The 22,038-nt window shown below is 47.4% G+C and overlaps 1 long non-coding RNA gene across 1 annotated transcript in view; it reads left to right on the forward strand.

The window, feature by feature from the left end:
* LOC122562368 (uncharacterized) overlaps window positions 1–22,038 on the forward strand; it is a 54,272-nt gene that overhangs the window by 28,125 nt on the left and 4,109 nt on the right. Inside the window, exon 2 of the long non-coding RNA XR_015761446.1 lies at window positions 910–1,080. This is a non-coding gene — a long non-coding RNA (uncharacterized LOC122562368). The remainder of the gene's footprint in view (window positions 1–909; window positions 1,081–22,038) is intronic.

The raw sequence follows: 22,038 nt of genomic DNA on the forward strand, positions 1-22,038 counted from the left end.
ACAGCGCCAGAGACCCGGGTTCAATTCCCACCTCAGGCAACTGACTGTGTGGAGTTTGCACATTCTCTCCGTGTCTGCGTGGGTTTCCTCCGGGTGCTCAGGTTTCCTCCCACAGTCCAAAGATAAAATCTATGTAAAGTAAAGACTGGCTGTGGTTTCTTACCTCACCAGCTGGTTAGCTGGAATATATAATAGTGGGGTCTAGATTAGAGTGGTGCTGGAAAAGCACAGCAGGTCAGGCAGCATCCGAGGAGCAGGAAAATCGATGTTTTGAGCAAAAGCCCTTCATCAGGAATAGCCCTATTCCTGATGAAGGACTTTTGCCTGAAAAGTCAATTTTCCTGCTCCTCGGATGCTGCCTGACCTGCTGTGCTTTTCCAGCACCACTCTAATCTAGACTCTGGCTTCCAGCATCTGCAGTCCTTGTTTACACCTGCCTTATATTTGTAGCATCTATTAAATATTATGTTCTATGTGCGAAGCATTATTGATGTCAAGTCCAGAGCTGGTCTCATCCATGCCTCTGGCCTTGGGCAGCCCCCTCTGCTGCACTTTGTGGCTGATTTAATTAATCTAGCCATTAATCCAACCAAACTGATAAAGTCCCGGGTCCTGGACACCGGAGTCAAGTCAGCCCCGAGTTCCAGAGCAAGCCAGCATTCAGTATCGCCTCAGGTCAGGCCTTCCTGATCCTGGTATAACGGGAAAGCAACAGCTTGCCGGATTGAGGGGCCCTGGACTCAGTCTCAGTCCCAGACCCAATCAGGGCAATGTAACCATTTCTGTCTTGGCCACTAACTCCCTTTGCAGCAAAGCTGATGGAGTGGGGTTAGCTCCTAACCTCTGCATTGGCTGAGATATTCACTCTGTACTCAGTGGGCATTAATGTGTTGTACTGTGTTTCCACAGATCACTGATCAAAGGAGTGGCCACAGAGATGTCTGTTTTAACAACAGTGCCCTTCCTGATGCCCCTGTACTCATGACTAGCAGTTACCAGGCCAGGGAGACCCTAGCAGCAGTGAGCTGCGCTGCCTGAGCCCTGAGGATGCCATCAGTGTCTTTGAGATCGTGAAAGAAGGTAAGACACAAGCCTGTTGTTTTACTCAAGAATCTCTGACCCTTCAGCCTGTAACATGAGATTTGAACACCTGAATGGCCCAAAAATCATGAAGCAAGGATTCTTCATGCAACTGGCATTAGGTTATTTCAAACAGGAAGGGAAATTAAGGATAAACACAGAATTATGTGGGTCACACAAGGCTGAGGAATCTCCTACCCAGCAGCACTCTCCCTACCAAAGACACTTTCTTTCCAGTGAGAGCCTATTCAACTGATCTAGCTACTCTCCATCACTATCACCATCTACTTTCCTTTCATTCATGTGATGTGGGCATCACTGGCCAGACCAGCATTTATTGTCCATCCCTAATTGCCCAAAGGGAAGTGCTATGGGTCTGGAGTCACGTGTAAGTCAGTTTCCTTCCCTAAAGGACATTAGTGAACAAGGTGGATTTTTCCAATAATTGGCAATAGATTCACAGTAATCATTGGTCTCTTAATTCCAGATTTTTTTTTAACTGAGTTCAAATTACATCATCTGCAATAGTGGGACTTGAACCTGGGTCCTCAGAAGACCGCGGCGGCACGGTGGCACAGTGGTTAGCACTGCTGCCTCACAGCGCCAGAGACCCGGGTTCAATTCCCACCTCCGGCGACTGACTGTGTGGAGTTTGCACGTTCTCCCTGTGTCTGCGTGGGTTTCCTCCGGGTGCTCCGGTTTCCTCCCACAGTCCAAAGATGTGCAGGTCAGGTGAATTGGCCATGCTAAATTGCCTGTAGTGTTAGGTAAGGGGTAAATGTAGAGGTATGGGTGGGTTGCGCTTCGGCGGGGCGGTGTGGACTTGTTGGGCCGAAGGGCCTGTTTCCACACTGTAAGTAATCTAATCTAATCTAATTATTGGGTCTCTGGATTAACAGTCTCGTGATAACACTACTAGGCCATTGACTTCCCTACTGTTGGTTGTCCTGCTGCATGCCTCCCTTCTAGAAACTTGATTTGGAGATGCCGGTGTTGGACTGGGGTGTACAAAATTATAAATCACACAACACCAGGTTATAGTCCCAATAGGTTTAATTGGAAGCACGCTAGCTTTCGGAGTGACGCTCCTTCATCAGGTGATTGTCGCTCCGAACGCTAGCGTGCTTCCAATTAAACCTGTTGGACTATAACCTGGTGTTGTGTGATTTTTAACTCTACAAACTTGTTGCCCTACACAAAGCACACAGTGACTATGCACTAAGCAGTTGTACGATTAACAGGTTCAACTGTACCATAATGGCTAATGTTTGATTTCACATTAATGGCAGCATTCTCTTCTTGCATCATTGATCTAGACAAATGGTAACGGTTGGACTGATATCCAGGAAAGTAAACAGAAAATACTGGAGAGATTTAGCAGGTCTGACAGTATCTGTCTAGAGGGGAAGTCAAATTAATGTTCTAAATCTTGTATGACTCTTCTTCAGACCCGATGATAATATCCAACATTTGATCCAGAAGACATTCTCAGCCTCTCAGCTAGAATGCACGGTTAGTAAGTTTGTGGATGACACCAAAATTTGTGGCATAGTTGACAGTGAAGAAGGTGTTCTAAGATTACAAAGAGATCTTGATTGTTATTTGAGTGGTGTGTTCTAGACCCCAGGTCCTACAAAGTAGGGCCTCCTCTAACCTAAATTAAAAGTTCACAGACTTGCCCCAAAAAGAGGGTCCAAGGAAGTTCCTGTGGATTGAAGAGTGAGGCTTTAGCTCAGGAGTCTTTGACAAGGAGCTTGAGTGAAGTGATTACACCACAGTTGAAGAGGGTGAAGACATGACTGCCAAGCTGGTTCAGTGTGCGACGTGCTTGATGTGGGAGGTCAACGACTCTGGTGTGTCTGGCTCGTATAAGTGTGGAAAGTGTGTGCACATTTAGCTACTGACAGAGCAGATCGCGGCACTGATGAAAGAACTCGAGGACCTTAGGCTCATCCGAGAGAACGAGATCTTTCTGGACAAGACCTTCAGCAAGGTTATTACACCGACCATACCAGAAGAGAGCAGACGATGAGGAAGGCAGAGAGGAGACAGGTGCAAGAGACCCCAGGGGAAGTACCTGTCAGGAACAAGTTGAATCTTTTGGAAACAGTAGAGACAGATGACACTGCCAGTCCGCGAGGCGGCCAGGTCTGTCAATCAGAAGTTGGCGCGGAGACAGAGCGGAAGAGTCGGACATCGCACAGAGCCGTGGTAATAGGGGACTCCATCGTGAGAGGAACTGACCGGGGTTTTTGTGGCAGCAGGCGGGACTTAAGGATGGTGTGTTGCCTTCCTGGTGCCAGGGTTAAACACATCACAGACAGAGTGCAGGAAATCCTCAAGGACGAGGGTGAAGAGCCAGAGGTGGTGGTACATGTCGGCACAAATGATGTCGGGAAGAAGAGGAGGGACATTCTACAGCGGGACTTCGGAGAACTAGGAAGAAGGCTGAAAAGCAGGACGTCCAGGGTGGTTATCTCCGGTTTGCTTCCAGTTCCTCGGGCTGGTGAGGCCAGAAACAGGGAGGTAATGGACTTGAACGTGTGGCTGGGGAACTGGTGTAGGAAGCAAGGATTTAAATTCTTGGATCACTGGGGTATGTTTTGTGGTAAGCATAAATTCTACAAGAGAGACGGTTTGCACCTTAATAGGTTAGGGACCAGCATTCTGGCAGGCAGGTTTGCTACTGCAACACAGCTACGTTTAAACTAAGTAGCGGGGAGGAGGGGACATACTGGATGTTTAAGAAGAAAAGTGAAGGGAAAGTTAGAACAAGGGAAGTCAAGAAAGACAACTGTATCAATGAAGCAGAAAACTCAAAAAGGGATCATGCTGTAAGGTTGAGTGAAATAGGAGTTGATGGGAAGGGTGAGGGCAGTAACAAATTAAAAATACTATACATGAATGCACGAAGCATTAGAAATAAGATGGACGAGCTTGAGACTCTTTTGGAAATTGGCAGATACGATATTGTGGGGATAACTGAGACGTGGCTTCAAGTGGATAGGGCCTGGGAAATGAATATTCAAGGCTACACGTGCTATCATAAGGACAGACTGACGGGCAGAGGGGGTGGGGTGGCCATGTTGGTAAGGGATGATATTCAGTCCCTTGCATGGGGGTACTAGAATCAGGGGATGTAGAGTCTGTATGGATAGAGCTGAGAAATTCTAAGGGTAAAAAGACCCTCTTGGGAGTTATCTACAGGCCCCCCAACAGTAGTCTGGATGTCGGATGCAAGTTGAATCAGAAGCTGAAATTGGCCTGTCGCAAAGATGTTACTACAGTTGTTATGGGGGATTTCAACATGCAGGTAGACTGGGAGAATCAGGATGGTATTGGACCTCAAGAAAGAGACATTGTGGAGTGCCTCCGAGATGGATTCTTTGAACAGCTGGTGCTGGAGCCTACCAGGGAGAAGGCAATTCTGGATCTGGTATTGTGCAACGAACCAGAATTGGTCAGGGACCTCGAAGTGAAGGAGCCATTGGGAAGTAGTGACCATAATACAATAAACTTCAATCTGCAATTTGAGAGGGAGAGGGTACAATCGGAAGTGACAATATTTCTGTTGAATAAAGGGAACTATGGAGCTATGAGGGAGGAGCTGGCCAAAGTTCAATGGTGCAATACCTTAGCAGGGATGACAGTGGAGGAACAATGGTAGATATTTCTGTGTGTAATGCAGAAGTTGCAGGATCAGTTCATTCCAAAAAGGAAGAAAGATCCTAGGAGGAGGCATGGGTGGCCGTGGCTGATGAGGGAAATTAAGAAACATATAAAGTTAAAAGAGAAAAAGTATAACATAGCAAAGAGGTAAAAACAATGACTGCAGATGCTGGAAACCAGATTCTGGATTAGTGGTGCTGGAAGAGCACAGCAGTTCAGGCAGCATCCAAGGAGCAGTGAAATCGACATTTCGGGCAAAAGCCCTTCATCAGGAATAAAGGCAGTGAGCCTGAAGCGTGGAGAGATAAGCTAGAGGAGGGTGGGGGTGGGGAGAAAGTAGGATAGAGTACAATGGGTGAGTGGGGGAGGGGATGAAGGTGATAGGTCAGGGAGGAGAGGGTGGAGTGGATAGGTGGAAAAGGAGATAGGCAGGTAGGACAAATCCAGACAAGTCATGGGGACAGTGCTGAGCTGGAAGTTTGGAACTAGGGTGAGGTGGGGGAAGAGGAAATGAGGAAGCTGTTGAAGTCCACATTGATGCCCTGGGGTTGAAGTGTTCCAAGGCGGAAGATGAGGCATTCTTCCTCCAGGCGTCTGGTGGTGAGGGAGGGGGAGTTGAAATGTTGGGCCACGGGGCGGTGTGGTTGATTGGTGCGGGTGTCCTGGAGATGTTCCCTAAAGCGCTCTGCTAGGAGGCGCCCAGTCTCCCCAATGTAGAGGAGACCGCATCGGGAGCAACGGATACAATAAATGATATTAGTGGATGTGCAGGTAAAACTTTGATGGATGTGGAAGGCTCCTTTAGGGCCTTGGATAGAGGTGAGGGAGGAGGTGTAAGTGCAGGTTTTACAGTTCCTGCGGTGGCAGGGGAAAGTGCCAGGATGGGAGGGTGGGTTGTAGGAGGGGCATGGACCTGACCAGGTAGTCACGGAGGGAACGGTCTTTGCGGAAGGTGGAAAGGGGTGGGGAGGGAAATATATCCCTGGTGGTGGGGACTTTTTGGAGGTGGCGGAAATGTCGGCGGATGATTTGGTTTATGCGAAGGTTGGTAGGGTGGAAGGTGAGCACCAGGGCGTTCTGTCCTTGTTACGGTTGTTACCTCCCTCTCCTTCCTGGACCTCTCCATCTCCATTAATGACTCTTTGGGTGCTGCCTGAACTGCTGTGCTCTTCCAGCACCACTAATCCAGAATATAACATAGCAAAGATGAGTGGGAAAATGGAGGACTGGGAAGCTTTTAAAGAACAACAGAGCATTACTAAGAAGGAAATACGCAGAGAAAAAATGAGGTACGAAGGTAAACTGGCCAAAAATATAAAGGAGGATAGTAAAAGCTTTTTTAGGTATGTGAAAGGCAAAAAAATGGTTAAGACTAAAATTGGGCCCTTGAAGACAAAAACAGTGGAATATATTATGGGGAACAAAGAAATGGCAGAAGAATTGAATTGGTACTTCAGATCTGTGTTCACTGGGGAAGACACAAGCAATCTCCCTGAGGTAACAGTAGCTGAAGGACCTGAACTTAAGGGAATTTATATTTGCCAGGAATTGGTGTTGGAGAGACTGTTAGGTCTGAAGGTTGATAAGTCCCCGGGGCCTGATGGTCTGCATCCCACGGTACTGAAGGAGGTGGCTCGGGAAATCGTGGATGCGTTGGTGATTATTTTCCAGAGTTCGATAGATTCGGGATCAGTTCCTACGGATTGGTGGGCGGCAAATGTCCCACTTTTTAAGAAAGGTGGGCGAGAGAAAGCAGGAAATTATAGACCAGTTAGTCTGACCTCAGTGGTGGGAAAGATGCTGGAGTCCATTATAAAGGATGAAATTACGACACATCTGGATAGTAGTAACAGGATAGGTCAGAGTCAGCATGGATTTATGAAGGGGAAATCATGCTTGACTAATCTTCTCGAAGTTTTTGAGGATGTAACTCTGAAGATAACGAGGGAGATCCAGTAGATGTAGTATACCTGGACTTTCAGAAAGCTTTTGATAATGTCCCACATAGGAGGTTAGTGAGTAAAATTAGGGCACATGGTATTGGAGGCAAAGTACTAACTTGGATTGAAAGTTGGTTGGCTGACAGGAAACGAGTAGTAGTGATAAACGGCTCCATTTCGGAATGGCAGGCAGTGACCAGTGGGGTACCACAGGGATCAGTGCTGGGACCGCAGCTTTTTACAAAATATATTAATGATATAGAAGATGGTATTAGTAATAACATTAGCAAATTTGCTGATGATACAAAGTTGGGTGGCAGGGTGAAATGTGAGGAGGATGTTCGGAGATTACAGGGTGACCTGGACAGGTTAGGTGAGTGGTCAGATGCATGGCAGATGCAGTTTAATGTGGATAAATGTATGGTTATCCACTTTGGTGGCAAGAACAGGAAGACAGATTACTACCTAAATGGAATCAATTTAGGTAAAGGGGCAGTACAGACAGACCTGGGTGTTCTTGTACACCAGTCAATGAAGGTAAGCATGCAGGTACAGCAGGTAGTGAAGAAGGCTAATAGCATGCTGGCCTTCATAACAAGAGGGATTGAGTATAGAAGCAAAGAGGTTCTTCTGCAGCTGTACAGGGCCCTGGTGAGACCACACCTGGAGTATTGTGTGCAGTTCTGGTCTCCAAATTTAAGGAAAGACATTCTGGCTATTGAGGGAGTGCAGCGTAGGTTCACAAGGTCAATTCCTGGAATGGCGGGACTACCTTACACTGAAAGATTGGAGTGACTGGGCTTGTATACCCTTGAGTTAGAAGACTGAGAGGGGATCTGATTGAGACGTATAAGATTATTAAAGGATTGGACACTCTGGAGGCAGGAAACATGTTTCCGCTGATGGGTGAGTGCCGAACCAGAGGACACAGCTTAAAAATACGGGGTAGACCATTTAGGACAGAGATGAGGAGAAACTTCTTCACCCAGAGAGTGGTGGCTGTGTGGAATGCTCTGCCCCAGAGGGCAGTGGAGGCCCAGTCTCTGGATTCATTTAAGAAAGAGTTGGATAGAGCTCTCAAGGATAGTGGACTCAAGGGTTATGGAGATAGGCAGGAACAGGATACTGATTAAGGATGATCAGCCATGATCATATTGAATGGTGGTGCAGGCTCGAAGTGCAGAATGGCCTACTCCTGCACCTATTGTCTATTGTCTATTGATCAAATGGGAGAATGAGCCAGAAAATGGCAGATGGAGTTCAAGCTGGATAAATGCGTGATATTGCATTTTGCTACAACAAATAAGGATAGGGCTTATACAATTAATGGTAGGGCCTCGAGTACTGTTGTAGAACAGAGGGACCTAAGAGTGCGGGTACATAATTCTTTAAACTTTGCATCACGTATTGACACGATGGTTAAAAAGGCCATTTAGCCCACTTGCCTTCATTGCTCAGTACTTCTGAGTATAGGAGTTGGGATGTTATATTGAGGTTGTGCAGAACATTGGTGAGGGCTCTTCTGGAAGACTGTGTCCAGTTCTGGATGCCCATTTTTTGGAAAGATATTATTAAGCTGGAGAGGGTTCAGAAGAGATTTACAAGGATGTTGCCAGGTATAGAAAATAAAGGCTGGATAGGCTGGGACTTTTTTCACTAGAGCATAGGAGGTTGAGCAGTGACCTGACAGAAGTTTATAAAATAATGAGAGGTATAGATAGGGCTGACGGTAGTTGTCTTTTGCCTGAGATGGGAAATTTCAAGACTAGGGGACACATTTTTAAGGTGAGAGGTGAGAGATTTAAAAAAGACACAAAGGTAATTTTTTTACACAGACGGTGGTTTGCCTGTGGAATGAACTTCCTGAGGAAGTGGAGGATGTGATACAATTACAATATTGAAAAGACATTTGGATGGATTTAGGAATAGGAAAGGTTTGGAGGAATATGGGGCAGGAGCAGACAGCTGGGACTCAGTTTAGGACTATGTTTGGCATGGACTGGTTGGACTTCAAGGGTCTGTTTCTGTTTTGTATGACTATGATTAGCATCTCCCAAGAGATTGCCTCTCTGCAGTAGATCATCCTCTTTGGAGTCTCAGTCAGTCATGGCTCCAGAGATTGAATGATCAACATCACTTGTTGCTTCAATTTCTATCCCCCAGCATAGAGTCATTGAGTCATACAACATAGAAACAGACCCTTCGGTCCAATATGTCCATGTTGACCAAGCTTCCAAAACTGATGTAGTCCCATTTGCCTGCATTTGGCCCATATCCCTCTAAACCTTTCCTATTCATGTTCCTGTCCAAATGTCCTTTATATGTTGTTATTGTACTCGCCTCTACCACTTCCTCTGGCAGCTCATTCCATATACACACCACTATCTGTTTGAAAAAGTTGCCCCGCAGATCCCTTTTGAAACTTTCTCCTCTGACATTAAACCTATGCCCTCTAGTTTACTTTTCAGCTTATCCTTGCCCCTCATGATTTTATAAACCTCTATAAGGTTACTCTTCCTATGCTCCAGGGAAAACAGTCACAGTGTATCCAACCTCTCCTTATAACTCAAACCTGCCAGTCTCAGTAATATTCTTGTAAATCTTTTTTGTACTCTTTCCACTTTAATAACATCCTTCTTTTAACAAGGCATCCAGAACTTTATGCTCCAGTTGTGGTTGTATCAATATTTTGTACAGGTGTAACATGACATCCCAACTCCTGTACTCAATACAGATCCCTCCCTGGCCAGTTTCAGGGCAGGAGGAGAATGCACCTCCCAGATTCATAATACACAGTTCACTCCAGGATTCCACACCACTCTCTGACTCCACTTGGGCCACCCACACCAATATTTAAGGATCCACAATACCATTGAAGAGCCTCTACTTCCATATCATCCCCTAGATTTGGAACCTTCAAATCCCTTCCCTCTGTGCGCTGCTTTCTGAGGATATCCTACAGCTCTAATAACATCAGTGTGTGCCCCCCACCAAGCCCCCACAAGCCTTCCCTTTTCAGCTGATGACTGTGTGAGGTTCAGGAGTCCCATACATCCGATATCTTAGTCCCAATCCCTGATATTCTGACTTCATAGGAGTAGCCTTGTGCCAATTGAAAGATCGGTCCGATCCATTTTGTGATCAATCAGTGTTTTTCTTCTCACTCTCTTAAAACCATCTCAAATAGTTGGCTAAGCCACAGCTATCTACTCGTTGACATGATCATCTCCATCAGAAAGCTTTGGAAGCTTGAGTAAATGGTCCACAGGAAACACTGGGTCTCATTAAAGAAAAAGTAGTGTGGATGAGTATGGGATGCTGCTATAAACATAAACCAGCTCCAGAACCTATTTGGGCCACTTCTAGCTTCCAGAGGGCAATTCAGAGCAAAACACATTAATGCAGATCTAGTGTCACATGTAAGCCTGACCGGGAAAGGATGACAGATTTCCTTCCCGGAAGGACTTTAGTGAACCAGGTGAGTTTTCCCTTGACAATTAGTAGTGGTTCCATGGTCACGATTAGACTTTTATTTCCAGATTATTGTTGGCAAGATTCAAATCCAGGTCCCTAGAACATTACCTGGATCTCTGGGTTAATAGAAAGTGAGGACTGCAGATGCTGGAGACACATAAACCCTTCATCATTAATAGTCTAGCGATAACACCACTAGGCCATTGCTCCCCCTGTTTCTCAGGAGACAAGGTACACAGACTGTCCTGATACAAGTTGGTACAGTTCTTGGCAATGCCACGGACCTTGGAAAGTTCCTGTAGGATCTTACTGTGATGTTGTACCCATGATCCCTGTGAATTAAACATGGAATACCTCAATGGAAAAAACAATCACACTGTAACAATCTGGCTATAGTTGAGGCCTTTTGGTCACAGGTGGAATAGCCTGCGTGAACTTGGTGAAGACACTGTGAGAGCAGGAACATGTGCAGGTCCCATTACATGTACAGCCAAGGACCTGAAACCCACTGCAAGACCACGCAACCAGGCACCCCATGCTGGGGGAAGTCACTTCCCTGCTTTGGCCTAAGTTCACTTCTCACACTTTTAACATTTGTCATCAATATCAGGCCAAGACCCCCAATCTCGGCTTAGGATAGTTGTCTTTTCAATCGTTTCCTAAACACTTGTTTCTTTTCTGTCCTTGGCATGCTGAAATACTCCAGTGAATCAGAGTACAAACTGGAAGAACATCTTCAGATCTCATCTTCAGACTAGGCACTTCTGGACTTAATATTGATTTTAGCACCTTTTGATAATGAACTCACTCCCATTTCTTCCCTTTTTTTTTAGCTTTACTTGTTGCATTCTTTGCCACCATGTTCTCTCTCCCCTCCCGGCCTCTCCAGTGAGTCTACCTGTTCTCTCCTATTTGGCAATGAGACACACCATTGTCTGACATTCTCACATTTCAATGTTGTGTGACAGTCGCCGTCTCCACACTTCATTATGTCAGCTCTGTTGAAGAGTCGTCTAGACTTGAAACGTTAGCTTGCTCTCTCTCCATGGATGCTGATGTGATATCCACTGTTTTTGTTTTCAGTACAGGGTCCAGTAACTGCAGTGATTTTTTTTCTTGCTTGTTACCTGAGGTTGTTGGAAAGGATAGCTTTCCTCATCTTTATGCCCTTATCATGAACCAGCTGATACAGAACTTCTTCCTCCTCCCTGATTGTCTTCCAGCACCTCAACAGTGCTGGGCTCCCTCTCCCCGTGCTGGGCTCCTCTCCCCGCGCTGGGCTCCCTCTCCCCGTGCTGGGCTCCCTCTCCCCGTGCTGGGCTCCCTCTCCCTGTGCTGGGCTCCCTCTCCCTGTGCTGGGCTCCCTCTCCCTGTGCTGGGCTCCCTCCCCCCGTGCTGGGCTCCCTCCCCCCGTGCTGGGCTCCCTCCCCCCGTGCTGGGCTCCCTCCCCCATGCTGGGCTCCCTCTCCCTGTGCTGGGCTCCCTCTCCCTGTGCTGGGCTCCCTCTCCCTGTGCTGGGCTCCCTCTCCCTGTGCTGAGCTCCCTCTCCCCGTGCTGGGCTCCCTCTCCCCGTGCTGGGCTCCCTCTCCCTGTGCTGGGCTTCCTCTCCCTGTGCTGGGCTTCCTCTCCCTGTGCTGGGCTCCCTCTCCCCGTGCTGGGCTCCCTCTCCCCGTGCTGGGCTCCCTCTCCCTGTGCTGGGCTCCCTCTCCCCGTGCTGGGCTCCCTCTCCACGTGCTGGGCTCCCTCTCCCCGTGCTGGGCTCCCTCTCCCCGTGCTGGGCTCCCTCTCCCCGTGCTGGGCTCCCTCTCCCCGTGCTGGGCTCCCTCTCCCCGTGCTGGGCTCCCTCTCCCCGTGCTGGGCTCCCTCTCCCCGTGCTGGGCTCCCTCTCCCAGTGCTGGGCTCCCTCTCCCCGTGCTGGGCTCCCTCTCCCCGTGCTGGGCTCCCTCTCCCCGTGCTGGCCTTCCTCTCCCCGTGCTGGGCTCCCTCTCCACGTGCTAGGGTCCCTCTCCCCGTGCTGGGCTCCTCTCCCCACGCTGGGCTCCTTCTCCCCGTGCTGGGCTCCCTCTCCCCGTGCTGGGCTCCCTCTCCCCGTGCAGGGCTCCCTCTCCCCGTGCTGGGCTCCCTCTCCCCGTGCAGGGCTCCCTCCCCCCGTGCTGGGCTCCCTCTCCCCGTGCTGGGCTCCCTCTCCCCGTGCTGGGCTCCCTCTCCCCGTGCTGGGCTCCCTCTCCCCGTGCTGGGCTCCCTCTCCCAGTGCTGGGCTCCCTCTCCCCGTGCTGGGCTCCCTCTCCCCGTGCTGGGCTCCCTCTCCCCGTGCTGGGCTCCTCTCCCCGTGCTGGGCTCCCTCTCCCCGTGCTGGGCTCCTCTCCCCGTGCTGGGCTCCCTCTCCCCGTGCAGGGCTCCCTCTCCCCGTGCAGGGCTCCCTCTCCCCGTGCTGGGCTCCCTCTCCCCGTGCTGGGCTCCCTCTCCCCGTGCTGGGCTCCCTCTGCCTGTGCTGGCCTTCCTCTCCCCGTGCTGGGCTCCCTCTCCACGTGCTAGGGTCCCTCTCCCCGTGCTGGGCTCCTTCTCCCCGTGCTGGGCTCCCTCTCCCCGTGCTGGGCTCCCTCTCCCCGTGCTGGGCTCCCTCTCCCCGTGCTGGGCTCCCTCTCCCCGTGCTGGGCTCCCTCTGCCTGTGCTGGGCTTCCTCTCCCTGTGCTGGGCTCCCTTTCCCCGTGCTGGTCTCCCTTTCCCCGTGCTGGTCTCCCTCTCCCCGTGCTGGTCTCCCTCTCCCCGTGCTGGTCTCCCTCTCCCCGTGCTGGTCTCCCTCTCCCCGTGCTGGTCTCCCTCTCCCTGTGCTGGTCTCCCTCTCCCCGTGCTGGTCTCCCTCTCCCCGTGCTGGTCTCCCTCTCCCCGTGCTGGTCTTGCTCTCCCCGTGCTGGTCTCCCTCTCCCCGTGCTGGGCTCCCTCTCCCCGTGCTGGGCTCCCTCTCCCCGTGCTGGGCTCCCTCTCCCCGTGCTGGGCTCCCTCTCCCCGTGCTGGGCTCCCTCTCCCCGTGCTGGGCTCCCTCTCTCTGTGCTCTGGTTCTGATGGCAGTGATCAGTGTGATTGAGAGCAGACTTGTTCAGTCACAATTCAAACATCCCTTCAGAGCAGTCCCAAGGCTGACCATGGAAATGGACCGTGAGAGTTGGATCTTGCTGTGTAGCAATCTTTCCACCTGGCTGTTTATCCTGAGGTCTATGTTCCTGTTTACACAGACAGACAAGCGGTTCCCTGATCAGAGCTTCTCTCCTGGCCCCTAGAGACCAAATTTGCCCCAGGATCTGGATGATGTGGTTCTGCACTTTAAGGAAATGTAGTTTTAGCTTGTCATGATTGAGCCTCTTGAATTCTGTCTGAATATTCCCATCTTCATCGTTTCACCTGAGTGCTCCTTTAGCCTCCTGTCCCTCTTCCATTTGAAGGAGGAGTCCAGAGGAAGATGTGGCAAACTAACTTGGCTCACTCCCAGGACACGGGGACACAGGAATTACATCCTCCCTTTCTGGCTGTTATAACTGTGTCAGGCCCCTATGTACCCAACCCTCTGGTCAGTACCTCAAAGATCTGCTGCTGATTTCTCTCTACATCTGTACCTCTCCCCAGTGTTTGCCAATGGGTTTTCCCCACACAGAAGTTCCATTATAAATACTGCCTGCTCCCTCACATTGACACACTAAGCAGCTATACGTCCTTAATCCGGTAATCAGTTACTGATCACTGACTGTTTTTGGTCTTCCCCTGAATCTGTCCAGTTTCCTACTCATTAGCGAGCTTCGAGAAGATTTGCATCTCAGGTTGAGGTTCTGGATGTAGGTTTGCTCGCTGAGCTAGAAGGTTCATTTTCAGACGTTTTGTCACCCTACTAGGTAACATCATCAGTGAGTCTCCAGATGAAGCACTGGTGTTAGTGACCCACTTTCTATTTATGTGTTTAGGTTTCCTTGGGTTGGTGATGTAATTTCCTGTGTTGATGTCATTTCCCATTCTTTTTCTCAGAGGGTGGTAAATGGGATCCAAGTCAATGTGTTTGTTGATAGAGTTCCGGTTGGAATGCCATGCTTCTAGGAATTCTTGTGTGTGTCTCTGTTTGGCTTGTCCTAGGATGGATGTGTTGTCCCAGTCAAAGTGGTGTCCTTCCTCATCCATATGTGAGGGTACTAGTGAGAGTGGGTCATGTTTTTTTGTGGTTAGTTGATGTTCATGTATCCTGGTGGCTAGTTTTCTGCCTGTTTGTCCAATGTAGTGTTTGTCACAGTCCTTGCATGGTATTTTGTAAATGACATTAGTTTTGCTTGTTGTCTGTATGGGGTCTTTCAAGTTCATTAGCTGCTGTTTTAGTGTGTTGGTGGGTTTGTGGGCTACCATGATGCCAAGGGGTCTGAGTAGTCTGGCAATCATTTCTGAGATGTCTTTGATGTAGGGGAGAGTGGCTAGGGTTTCTGGACGTGTTTTGTCTGCTTGTTGGGGTTTGTTGCTGAGAAATCGGCGGACTGTGTTCACTGGGTACTCGTTCTTTTTGAATACATTGTATAGGTGATTTTCCTCTGCTCTGCGTGGTCCCTCTGTGTGTTGTCTTGTTGAAATAATGTTCTGATGCAGCTTCGTTTGTAGATGTTGAGATGATTGCTTCTGTAGTTCAGTATTTGGTCCGTATGTGTTGTTTTCCTGTAGACGCTGGTTTGAGGTTCCCCATTGGCTGTTTGCTCTTCTGCAATATCTCGGAATGGCAGTTTGTTGTTGATTTCCTCCTCTTTAGTAAATGTCATGCCAGTAAGGGTATTATTGATGGTCTTGAAGGTTTCCTCTAATTGTTTCGTTTGGTGATGACGAAGGTGTCATCCATGTAGCGGACCCAAAGTTTGGGTTGGATGGTTGGCAGAGCTGTTTGTTCAAGTCTGCATTACTGCTTCTGTTAAGAACCCTGATACTTAATCCTAAACTCCAGTCAACTACAACCCTAACCAAAACAAGTATGTGTATCCCTTTGATTCAAGGTGCTCCCGGGGCATAACAGGCACTGACACAAAGAAACTGTAGTGATTGTAACAAGGAGCTCATAGAATATAAGTTCCCTGATAGGAGCTGTTAATCTGGTCCAATCAGGGAGCCCTGGCTGACATAAAAATGATTGAATGTCAGAGAAAGTGGTACTCTGATACCTGACCCTGAATGAGGCAGTACTATAGTCATGGACGGCTCATTGTAAATAAAGAGTGACTTGGTGATGGAATACCAACCTCTGTGGAGTTATTTTGGAAGCAACTGGGAAAGATGACCAAAGCAAAGTCAAAGAGATTGGTTTTAAGAATGTTCTTAAAGCAAAAGGAGGTGCAAATGCTGAGAGGCTAATTAAAATTTCAGTGAGCAGGATACTGCGTTTGGGGTAGAGGTCGTTGCCATGAATGGAAATGCATGGAGCTGACAGACATGGTTAGGTGATAGGACATCCTCCTATATTCTCCTATAGACTCCTGATGACTGACTGACCACAATGGCAGTGGATGGATCCTCATGCTCATAGCTCACAGATACTATTATTCTTCATTCTACCTCTGTGACAATCAATCTGTGAGAACCACATCAGCAAGAAGATGGAGTGGATAAAGATGGTGGCAGAAAAAGAAAGGGTCAGTCTACACTTCAGCTAAACCTTCCGTCAGGTACTTTTGTGAGTTGTCCAGAAAAGGAAGGTTTTCTGAGAGTGGCCATGAGAAGAGTCACAGAGAGGGTGTTGCTGACATTGTGAGTTGTTGCCAGAATCTGGATCCCAATGTGGGAAGAGATTTAATGGTTTATTGTGGACTTGAGAGGTGAGTGGCATTAACAGTTGGCAACTGGATATCCAATATTTAGTGAAAGGTGTGATGAAATCTGAAGCCAGATGGTAGGCCTAAGCTTTTGGTAGTGTCAGGGCTAATGTGAACACTGAGGAGTTCAGTCTTCATTTATCTGGCACTCAATGTCTTTCATAAATACAATTAGATAAGTGCTGATTTGTCAGTGGCTGACTAACCACCTCACATTCCATTCCATTGGTGCTATCTTGCATGCCTACAGCACCTCCTCGTGAATGACAGACAGGTACCAGATGACAGTACTAGCTTTTTTTTATTGGTAAGTGTCTGTTGGAAGAGAATGCCAGGAAGTGTCAACAGATTGCAGATGCAATTGCTTTCTTCACCATAGTGACATGGGTGGAGAAGGCCATGAAATGGAGTGATCATTAAAGGGCAGCTTGTCGCTGAGGGACAGTTATGTGTCGGGAGTATGAAGGGTTTATAAAGATGAGGTTGCATCTAACAATCCCTGCAATATCAGAGTAAGCCACATGGTGAGTGAGGGAGGTTTCGCCAGAGTGGGACACAGTGAGTAACTAGAAATACAATAAAAATTTGCATATGCTGGAGATCTAAAACAGACAAAAAGATGTGGGATATAGGTAAATTAATGTTATTTCTGCAATTATAAGTTTTGATACAGAGTAAATGAACTCACATCAGTGTGTAATTGTTTCAGCCAAGAGCTGAGTCAACAAGAATGGGGACTATGTGGAGGAAATACATAATTGTTTTCGTCTCAGCTAAAAATGGTATGTCAGCATGAGACGTGATTGCAAAACAATGGTAGAAATACAGGCACTAGATAAAATGCTGTGAAGAGAGGCCTGTATAAACAGTAGGTTTCCCACTTGTATGGAGACACAGGAACAAACCCTAATTAAAGAGGTCATAAAGGTCAGAGTGGCCTCCGGAGAGGCCCAGATGGAAGGAATAGGAATAGGTACTGATAAAGAAAGAATTTGCCTAACAATGACCTGCAGTGGGATGACATCAAGCGACCTTATGGGGCCAGAGATAGGCATTTGTCACGGACAAGGCCGGATAAACAGAAGCTGTGGGATCAGTCTTAGGGAAATGAGTGAGGTAAGCGGGGGGGGGGGGGGGGGAAACAAACAATTAAATAAGAAAAAAATATGTAGGAACTCAAATTGTATAAATTTCGAGAGTTTGTTGAATTTTGTGTGTATTTGTCCTCTGCCTAGTCTGGCATTAGACATTGCACCCACTTGCAAGTGTACAAATAAAGGACACTACTGATTCAGATTTTTGTCTCGGACTGCAATTATTGAAGTGAGTGAGCTTTGTTTCTCACAGAGAGGAAGTGCTGGAGAATTTCAGCAGGTCTGGCAGTGTCTTTGAATACAAAAACAAAGTTAATGTTTTGAGTCTAGTGAGGAATGGTCACCAGATTCCAGTAAATTCTGTTTTTGTAAGTAACTGGAAATTTGGGTTAAAGCAGGAATTCAGAGCAGAGGATGAAAGAGGTGCTTTAATTAAAATTTATTGCAAGAAGCAAAGTCTCCAGAGTGAGAGGTGAGCGAGAGAGGAAATAATCATGAGAGGCCTCCCTTCACCAATAGCAACAGTAACAGCAGCATGATGTCATGAGCGCAGAGAAAGCAGCTGAGTGATACGAATCCTTTGCTTGGGGTTCAGAGAGACAGCCGCACCTGTGGGCCTGGCAGAGAGCAACTCAGAGTGGGATCAGGCTCGAGGCCTGCATTACTTACTATAGGAATCAGGGAGACAGCGGGACCTGGTAGACAGTAGCTCAGAGTGGAAGGATATAAAGTGAGGCTGAGGCTTGAGGCCTACATCAGGGTTTTGGAGCCAGGGAGGGAGTGGGAAGACAACAGATTGCCATGAGCTTCCTATTAAGCAAATACCAATTCAGAAAAATCGCAGGAAAAGTCTAAGTTTACTGATTGGCACAAAACTGCTGTTAGGGAATATCCACAAATTTCTTATAAAAACAAAATTGTATTTTTAAACAAGTAGCTGTACTTGGAGGAAGGCAATAAAAGAAACTTAAGGCAAATAAAGTTAAGAATTAAAATAAGGCCTCCAGAGACTTAAGGCAAGGACTTTACATTGCAATGGGAGTATTTAGAGTGAAATAAGACCCCTAGCATGGCTGAACACTTTAACTCCCCCTCCCACTCCGCCAAGGACATGCAGGTCCTTGGCCTCCTCCATCGCCAGACCATGGCAACACGACGGTTGGAGGAAGAGCGCCTCATTTAGGACAGAGCTCAGGAGAAACTTCTTCACCCAGAGAGTGGTGGCTGTGTGGAATGCTCTGCCCCAGAGTGCAGTGGAGGCCCACTCTCTGGATTCATTTAAGAAAGAGTTGGGTAGAGCTCTCAAAGATAGTGGAATCAAGGGTTATGGAGATAAGGCAGGAACAGGATACTGATTAGGAATGATCAGCCATTATTATATTGAATGGCGGTGCAGGCTCGAATGGCTGAATGGCCTACTCCAGGACCTATTGTCTAGTGTCTATTGTTATCTTCCGCCTAGGAACCCTTCAACCACAAGGGATGAATGCAGATCTCCAGCTTCCTCATTTCCCCTTCCCCCACCTTATCTCAGTCCCAACCCTCGGACTCAGCACCGCCTTCTTGACCTTCAATCTTCTTCCTGACCTCTCTGCCCCCCACCCCCACTCCAGCCTATCACCCTCACCTCAACCTCCTTCCACCTATCGCATTCCCAACGCCCCTCCCCCAAGTCCCTCCTCCCTACCTTTTATCTTAGCCTGCTTGGTACACCTTCCTCATTCCTGAAGAAGGACTTATGCCCGAAACGTCGATTCTCCTGCTCCTTGGATGCTGCCTGACCTGCTGCGCTTTTCCAGCAACACATTTTTCAGCTCTGATCTCCAGCATCTGCAGTCCTCACTCTCCCCTAGCATAGAAAGTATTGTTTAAAGGGAGTAACTATTAAACTTAATCAAAAGGGATGTCATGGTAGCAGATCTTGCACCTGTGATATTGTCCTCCTGCATTATGTGGAAGTCATTATTACTTCTAGTGCCCCTGTCATCCATGTGTGCAGGAGGTTAACCAGTTGTAGCTACTGGCTAACCATATTTCTGAGCTGGACTCACAAGTTCCATCAGATGGTGACAGTACATATTGAGACTGAATAGGCAGAAAGAGTGTGGGTGGCCACCAGGCAGAGGAGAGGAAGGCAGGTAGTACCGGATGGCCTGTGGCCATCCATCTCTCTGACAAGTATACTGTTTTGGATACTGTTGGGGTAGATGCCTCCTCAGGGTATAGCAGTGGGGGCCTGGAGCATGGCACCATGGGTAATTGTGCTGTACAAGAGGAGAGGGAGGAAGAATTTCTGCAGCTGCAAAAGATATTCCAGCATGGTATGTTGCCTTCCTGTGCCAGAGTAGGGCATTCTGAAGCGAAGAGTAAACAGTCAGTGCTCGTGATACATGTCAGTACTGAAGACATAGATTTAAAAGCAAGATGAGGGCGGCACGGTGGCACAGTGGTTAGCACTGCTGCCTCACAGCGCCTGAGACCCGGATTCAATTCCCGCCTCAGGCAACTGACTGTGTGGAGTTTGCACATTCTACCTGTGTCTGCGTGGGTTTCCTCCGGGTGCTCCGGTTTCCTCCCACGGTCCAAAGATGTGCAGGTCAGGTGAATTGGCCATGCTAAATTGCCCGTAGTGTTAGGTAAGGGGTAAATGTAGGGGTATGGGTGAGTTGCGCTTCGGCGGGTCGGTGTGGACTTGTTGGGCCGAAGGGCCTGTTTCCACACTGTAATGTAATCTAATGTAAAATCTAATCTAATGAGGCCCTACAAGTTGAGTATAGGGAGTTTGATCATAAATTTTAAAAAGGGCATCAAAAGGAGTAATCTCAGAGTTACTATCAGTGCCACATGCTGGTGAATGTAACAGATGTACCTAATGAATGGGAAGGGATTCAGATTCCTGGAACATAGCAACTAGTTCTGGGGAAGGTGGGACCAGAAGAAAGCAGGATGGATTGTGTCAGGACAGGTTTGAGGCCAATCTCCTCTGGAGAGTGATTACATTGTGTATTAATGCATAGAGCATTCACAATAACGTAGATGAATTAGCAGTGTAAACAGATATAAATGTAACAATATATTTGCAATTATCAGAAAAATGGCAGCAGGGTGATCAAGGATGACCAGGGGTATTCATTATTTAGGAAGGACAGGCAAAAGGAAAAGGAGGGTGGGTAGTATTGTTATTAAAGGATAGAAGTCAATGCCATAGTGAGGAAGGATACTGGGTCAGCAAATCCTGATGTGGAATCTATATAGGTGGAGATAAGAAACAGCAAGTAGCTGAAATCATTGTCAGGGATGGTCTGTAGGACCCCAAACATATTGGAGGTGTAAGGGAAGGCATTAGACAAGAAATCAGATGCATGCAATAAGTCTACAACTATCATAGGTTCATAGCTCCTTGAAAGTGGAGTTGCAGGTAGATAGGATAGTGAAGAAGGCGTTTGGTATGCTTTCCTTTATTGGTCAGAGTATTGAGTACAGGAGTTGGGAGGTCATGTTGCAGCTGTACAGGACATTGGTTAGGCCACTGTTGGAATATAGCGTGTAATTCTGGTCTCCTTCCTATTGGAAAGATGTTGTGAAACTTGAAAAGATTTACAAGGATGTTGCCAGGGTTGGAGGATCTGAGCTACAGGGAGAGGTTGAACAGGCTGGGGCTGTTTTCCCTGGAGTGTCAGAGGTTGAGGGGTGACCTTATAGAGGTTTACAAAATTATGAGGGGCATGGATAGGGTAAATAGACAAAGTATTTTCCCTGAGGTCGGGGAGTCCAGAACTAGAGGGCATAGGTTTAGGTTGAGAGGGGAAAGATATAAAAGAGACCTAAGGGGCAACGTTTTCACGCAGAGGGTGGTGCATGTATGGAATGAGCTGCCAGAAGAAGTAGTGGAGGCTGGTTCAATTGCAACATTTAAGAGGCATTTGGGTGGGTATATGAATAGGACGCATTTGGAGAGATATGGGCCGGGTGCTGGCAGGTGGGACTAGATTGGGTTGGGATATCTGGTCGGCATGGACGGGTTGGACCAAAGGGTCTGTTTCCATGCTATACATCTCTATGACTCTATAATCATTGGATGACTTTAATTTATATATATGGTACAAACCAAACTAGCAATGGTGTTGTGGAGGAGAAGTTCCTGGAGTGTGTATTGTGTTTTTTTTGACCAAGACATGAGGAAGCAACCAGAGACCAGCATATTCAGGCTGGGTGCCATGCAATGAGAAATAATTAATTAACAATCTTGCTGTGTAGGGTCCCTCAGGGAAGAGGAAATGGAGGGTGAAATTGTCAAATCTGAAACTAGAATCCTGAATCTAAATAAAGGCACAAATTAGCAAGGATGCACTGGGGAAATCTTACTAAAAGGAGTAATGGTGGAGAGGCAATTGCTTAATATTTAAATAATGTGTAGCAATTATTCGTTTGTGTCTTGTGCAAGCATAAAACATGAAAGGTAGTTCAGCCATGGCTTATAAAAGAAACTAGGGATGGTCTTAGTTCCAAAGAGGAGACATATAAATCACCAGTAAAAGCAGCAATCTTGAGGACTTGGCCAATTTTAGAATTCAACAAAACACACACAATGATTGGTCAAGATTGCGAAAATAAAGTCTCAGAGTAAATTTGCAGGAAACATAAAAACTGACTATAAAAGCTTCTATAAATGTTAACAGAAAAGTAAAGAAATGTCAGAAGCTAGGGAAATTATAATGGAGAAGAAAGAAACGGCAGAAAAATTGCACCCATTCCTTGGTTCTGTTTTCATAAAACAGGGCACAAATAATCTCCCAGAAATGTCAAGGAATGAAGGGTCCAGTGAGAGGGAGGAATCCAAGGGAGTCAGTGTTAATAATAATATGGTGCTGGAGAAATATAGGTAATTTAGATGAGAGGGTAGAAAGTATGGTTCGTAAGATTGTAGATGACATCAGAATTGGTGATATAGTGGAC

This window comes from Chiloscyllium plagiosum, unplaced genomic scaffold (assembly GCF_037043375.1).
Source record: "Chiloscyllium plagiosum isolate Xiang-an unplaced genomic scaffold, Cpla_swu_hap1 HiC_scaffold_25, whole genome shotgun sequence".
NCBI lineage: Eukaryota > Metazoa > Chordata > Chondrichthyes > Orectolobiformes > Hemiscylliidae > Chiloscyllium > Chiloscyllium plagiosum.